This window comes from Brienomyrus brachyistius, unplaced genomic scaffold, assembly GCF_023856365.1.
Source record: "Brienomyrus brachyistius isolate T26 unplaced genomic scaffold, BBRACH_0.4 scaffold91, whole genome shotgun sequence".
Taxonomy (NCBI): domain Eukaryota; kingdom Metazoa; phylum Chordata; class Actinopteri; order Osteoglossiformes; family Mormyridae; genus Brienomyrus; species Brienomyrus brachyistius.
The window spans coordinates 108,841-116,134 of record NW_026042366.1 but is presented as its reverse complement, the minus strand read 5'-3'; positions in this window follow the sequence as shown (position 1 = coordinate 116,134).

Genomic DNA, 7,294 nt, shown 5'->3' with positions numbered 1-7,294 from the left:
TATGTTACCTTAACCATTCCTATCCTACCTTATCCTATTATATCTTACCTTAGCCATTCCTATCCTATCTTGGCCTATTCTACCATACCGTAGCCATTTTTATCCTACCTTATCTTATTCTATCTTATATTAGCCGTTCCAAACCAGCTTATTCCCTCATATCTTAACCGTTCCTATACTACCTTATCCTATTTTATCATATCTTAGCCATTCTTATCCTACCACATCCTACTCTATCTTACCTTACCCGTTGCTATCCTACCAAATGCTATCTTAGCCGTTCCTATCTTATCCGATAATATCATACCTAAGCCGTTCCTAACCTACCTTGTCCTATCTTACACATTCTTATCATACCACATCCTATTCTATCTTGCCCTAGTCATTCCAATCCTACCTTATCCTATTCTATCTTATATTACTCTTTCCTAACCAGCTTATTCTATCATATCTTAGCCGTTCCTATGCTACCTTATCCTGTTCTATCTTACCTTAGCCATCCCTATGCTACCTTCTCCTATTCTATCTTACCTTTATCCATTCCTATCCTACCTTATCCTATCCAATAATATCTTAGCCGTTCATATGCTACCACATCCTATTCTATCATACCATAGCCATTCTTATCCTACCACATCCTACTCTATCCTACCTTTTCATATTCTGTCTTATATTAGCCGTTCCAAACCAGCTTATTCCCTCATATCTTAGCCGTTCCTATACTACCTTATCCTATTTTATCATATCTTAGCCATTCTTAACCTACCACATCCTACTCTATCTTACCTTACCCGTTGCTATCCTACCAAATGCTATCTTAGCCATTCCTATCTTATACGATTATATCATACCTTAGCCGTTCCTAACCTACCTAATCCTATCTTACACATTCTTATCCTACCACATCCTATTCTATCTTGCCCTAGTCATTCCAATCCTACCTTATACTATTCTATCTTAAATTACTCTTTACTAACCAGCATATTCTATCATATCTTAGCCGTTCCTATGCTACCTTATCCTATTCTATCTTACCTTTACCCATTGCTATCCTACCTTATTCTATTCTACCATATCTTAGCCGTTCATATGCTACCTTATCCTAATCTATCTTACCTTTAGCCATTGCTATCGTACCTTATTCTATTCTATCATATCTTAGCCGTTCATATGCTACCTTATTCTATTCCATCCTATCTTACACATTCTAATCCTACCACATCCTATTCTATCTTACAAATGGCATTCCTATCCTACCTTATCCTATTCTATTATATCTTAGCCGTTCCTTTCCTATCTTATCCTATCCTACACATTCTTATCCTACCACATCCTATCCTATCTTATCTTAACCTTTCCTATCCAACCTTATCCTATTCTATCTTACCTTAGCCATTCCTATCCTATCTTGGCCTATTCTATCATACCTTAGCCATTTTTATCCTACCTTATCTTATTCTATCTTATATTAGCCGTTCCTATACCACCTATTCCTATACCATATCCTATTCTATCTTAGCTTACCCGTTGCTATCCTACCTAATGCTATCTTAGCCGTTCCTATCTTATACGATTCTATCATACCTCAGCTGTTCCTATCGTATCATATCCTATTCTATCTTATATTACTCTTTCCTAACCAGCTTATTCTATCATATCTTAGCCGTTCCTATGCTACCTTATCCTATTCTATCTTACCTTTAGCCATTGCTATCCTACCTTATTCTATTCTATCATATCTTAGCCGTTCATATGCTACCTTATTCTATTCCATCCTACCTTACACATTCTAATCCTACCACATGCTATTCTATCTTACAATTGGCATTCCTATCATACCTTATCCTATTGTATTATATCTTAGCCGTTCCTATCCTATCTTATCCTATCTTACACATTCTTATCCTACCACATCCTATTCTATCTTGCCCTAGTCATTCCAATCCTACCTTATACTGTTCTATCTTAAATTACTCTTTACTAACCAGCATATTCTATCATATCTTAGCCGTTCCTATGCTACCTTATCCTATTCTATCTTACCTTTAGCCATTGCTATCCTACCTTATTCTATTCTATCATATCTTAGCCGTTCATATCCTACCTTATTCCATTCCATCCTACCTTACACATTCTAATCCTACCACATGCTATTCTATCTTACAATTGGCATTCCTATCCTACCTTATCCTATTCTTTTATATCTTAGCCGTTCCTATCCTACCTTATCCTATCTTACACATTCTTATCCTACCACATCCTATTCTATCTTACCTTAACCATTCCTATCCTACCTTTCCCTATTCTATCATATCTTACCCGTTCCTTTCCTACCTTATCCTATTCCATCCTATCTTACACATTCTTATCCTACCACATCATATCCTATCCTACCTTAACCATTCCTATCCTACCATATCCTATTCTATCTTACCTTAGCCATTCCTATCCTATCTTGGCCTATTCTATCATACCTTAGCCATTTTTATCCTACCTTATCTTATTCTATCTCATATTAGCCGTTCCTATACTACCTTATCCTATCATGTCTTTGCCATTTTCATCCTAGCAAATCCTATTCTATCTTAGCTTACCCGTTGCTATCGTACCTAATGCTATCTTAGCCGTTCCTATCTAATCCGATTATATCATACCTTAGCCGTTCCTATCCTACCTTACCCTATTCTATCATATCTTACCCGTTCCTTTCCTACCTTATCCTATTCCATCCTATCTTACACATTCTAATCCTACCACATCCTATTCTATCTTACAAATGGCATTCCTATCCTACCTTATCCTATTCTATTATATCTTAGCCGTTCCTATCCTATCTTATCCTATCCTACACATTCTTATCCTACCACATCATATCCTATCCTACCTTAACCATTCCTATCCTACCATATCCTATTCTATCTTACCTTAGCCATTCCTATCCTATCTTGGCCTATTCTATCATACCTTAGCCATTTTTATCCTACCTTATCTTATTCTATCTCATATTAGCCGTTCCTAACCTACCTTATCCTATCATACACATTCTTATCCCACCACATCCTATTCTATCTTGCCCTAGTCATTCCAATCCTACCTTATACTATTCTATCTTAAATTACTCTTTCCTAACCAGCATATTCTATCATATCTTAGCCGTTCCTATCCTACCTTATCCTATTCTATCATATCTTAGCCGTTCCTATCCTACCTTATTCTGTCTTACACATTCTTATCCTACCACATCCTATTCTATTTTACCTTAACCATTCCTATCCTACCTTACCCTATTCTATCATATCTTACCCGTTCCTTTCCTACCTCATCCTATTCCATCCTATCTTACCCATTCTAATCCTACCACATCCTATTCTATCGTACAATTGGCATTCCTATCATACCTTATCCTATTGTATTATATCTTAGCCGTTCCTATCCTATCTTATCCTATCTTACACATTCTTATCCTACCACATCCTATTCTATCTTGCCCTAGTCATTCCAATCCTACCTTATACTATTCTATCTTAAATTACTCTTTACTAACCAGCATATTCTATCATATCTTAGCTGTTCCTATGCTACCTTATCCTATTCTATCTTACCTTTAGCCATTGCTATCCTACCTTATTCTATTCTATCATATCTTAGCCGTTCATATGCTACCTTATTCCATTCCATCCTACCTTACACATTCTAATCCTACCACATGCTATTCTATCTTACAATTGGCATTCCTATCCTACCTTATCCTATTCTATCATATCTTAGCCGTTCCTATCCTACCTTATCCTATCTTACACATTCTAATCCTACCACATCATATCCTATCTTACCTTAACCATTCCTATCCTACCTTATCCTATTCTATTATATCTTAGCCGTTGCTTTCCTATCTTATCCTATCCTACACATTATTATCCTACCACATCCTATCCTATCTTACCTTAACCTTTCCTATCCTACCTTATCCTATTCTATCTTACCTTAGCCATTCCTATCCTATCTTGGCCTATTCTATCATACCTTAGCCATTTTTATCCTACCTTATCTTATTCTATCTTATATTAGCCGTTCCTATACCACCTTATCCTATCATATCTTTGCCATTTTCATCCTACCACATCCTATTCTATCTTAGCTTACCCGTTGCTATCCTACCTAATGCTATCTTAGCCGTTCCTATCTTATACGATTCTATCATACCTCAGCTGTTCCTATCGTATCATATCCTATTCTATCTTATATTACTCTTTCCTAACCAGCTTATTCTATCATATCTTAGCCGTTCCTATGCTACCTTATCCTATTCTATCTTACCTTTAGCCATTGCTATCCTACCTTATTCTATTCTATCATATCTTAGCCGTTCATATGCTACCTTATTCTATTCCATCCTACCTTACACATTGTTATCCAACCACATCCTATTCTATCTTACCTTAACCATTCCTATCCTACCTTATCCTATTCTATTATATCTTAGCCGTTCCTATCCTATCTTATCCTATCCTACACATTCTTATCCTACCACATCCTATTCTATCTTGACCTAGTCATTCCAATCCTACGTTATACTATTCTATCTCATATTACTCTTTCCTAACCAGCTTATTCTATCATATCTTAGCCGTTCCTATGCTACCACATACTATTCTATCTTACCTTAACCATTCCTATCCTACCTTAGCCTATACTATCATATCTTACCCGTTCCTTTCCTACCTTATCCTATTCCATCCTATCTTACCCATTCTTATCCTACCACATCCTATCCTATCTTACCTTAACCTTTCCTATCCTACCTTATCCTATTCTATCTTACCTTAGCCATTCCTATCCTATCTTGGCCTATTCTATCATACCTTAGCCATTTTTATCCTACCTTATCTTATTCTATCTTATATTAGCCGTTCCTATACCACCTTATCCTATCATATCTTTGCCATTTTCATCCTACCACATCCTATTCTATCTTAGCTTACCCGTTGCTATCCTACCTAATGCTATCTTAGCCGTTCCTATCTTATACGATTCTATCATACCTCAGCTGTTCCTATCGTACCTTATCCTATTCTATCTTATATTACTCTTTCCTAACCAGCTTATTCTATCATATCTTAGCCGTTCCTATGCTACCTTATCCTATTCTATCTTACCTTTATCCATTCCTATCCTACCTTATCCTATCCTATAATGTCATAGCCGTTCATATGCTACCACATCCTATTCTATCATACCTTAGCCATTCCTATCCTATCTTATCTAATTCTGTCTCATATTAGCTGTTCCAAACCAGCTTATTCCCTCATATCTTAGCCGTTCCTATACTACCTTATCCTATTTTATCATATCTTAGCCATTCTTATCCTACCACATCCTGCTCTATCTTACCTTGCCCGTTGCTATCCAACGAAATGCTATCTTAGCCGTTCCTATCTTATCCAATTATATCATACCTTAGCCGTTCGTAACCTACCTTATCTTATCTTACACATTCTTATCCTACCACATCCTATTCTATCTTGCCCTAGTCATTCCAATCCTACCTTATACTATTCTATCTCATATTACTCTTTCCTAACCAGCTTATTCTATCACATCTTAGCCGTTCCTATGCTACCTTATCCTATTCTATCTTACTTTAGCCATTCCTATGCTACCTTCTCCTATTCTACCTTACGTTTATCCATTCCTATCCTACCTTGTCCTATCCTGTAATATCTTAGCCGTTCCAATGCTACCTTATCCTATTCTATCTTACCTTTAGCCATTGCTATCCTACCTTATTCTATTCTATCATATCTTAGCCGTTCATATGCTACCTTATTCTATTCCATCCTACCTTACCCATTCTAATCCTACCACATGCTATTCTATCTTACAATTGGCATTCCTATCCTACCTTATCCTATTCTATCATATCTTAGCCGTTCCTATCCTACCTTATCCTATCTTACACATTCTTATCCTACCACATCCTATTCTATCTTGCCCTAGTCATTCCAATCCTACGTTATACTATTCTATCTCATATTAATCTTTCCTAACCAGCTTATTCTATCATATCTTAGCCGTTCCTATGCTACCACATACTATTCTATCTTACCTTAACCAATCCTATCCTACCTTATCCTATTCTATCATATCTTAGCCGTTCCTATGCTACCTTATCCTATTCTATCTTACCTTTAGCCATTGCTATCCTACCTTATTCTATTCTATCATATCTTAGCCATTCATATGCTACCTTATTCTATTCCATCCTATCTTACCCATTCTAATCCTACCACATCCTATTCTATCTTACAATTGGCATTCCTATCCTACCTTATCCTATTCTATCATATCTTAGCCGTTCCTATCCTACCTTATCCTACCTTACACATTCTAATCCTACCACATCCTATTCTATCTTAAAAATGGCATTCCTATCCTACCTTATCCTATTCTATTATATCTTAGCCGTTCCTTTCCTATCTTATCCTATCCTACACATTCTTATCCTACCACATCCTATCCTATCTTACCTTCACCATTCCTATCCTATCTTGGCCTATTCTATCATACCTTAGCCATTTTTATCCTACCTTATCTTATTCTATCTTATATTAGCCGTTCCTATACCACCTTATCCTATCATATCTTTGCCATTTTCATCCTACCACATCCTATTCTATCTTAGCTTACCCGTTGCTATCCTACCTAATGCTATCTTAGCCGTTCCTATCTTATACGATTCTATCATACCTCAGCTGTTCCTATCGTATCATATCCTATTCTATCTTATATTACTCTTTCCTAACCAGCTTATTCTATCATATCTTAGCCGTTCCTATGCTACCTTATCCTATTCTATCTTACCTTTAGCCATTGCTATCCTACCTTATTCTATTCTATCATATCTTAGCCGTTCATATGCTACCTTATTCTATTCCATCCTACCTTACACATTGTTATCCAACCACATCCTATTCTATCTTACCTTAACCATTCCTATCCTACCTTATCCTATTCTATTATATCTTAGCCGTTCCTATCCTATCTTATCCTATCCTACACATTCTTATCCTACCACATCCTATTCTATCTTGACCTAGTCATTCCAATCCTACGTTATACTATTCTATCTCATATTACTCTTTCCTAACCAGCTTATTCTATCATATCTTAGCCGTTCCTATGCTACCACATACTATTCTATCTTACCTTAACCATTCCTATCCTACCTTAGCCTATAATATCATATCTTACCCGTTCCTTTCCTACCTTATCCTATTCCATCCTATCTTACCCA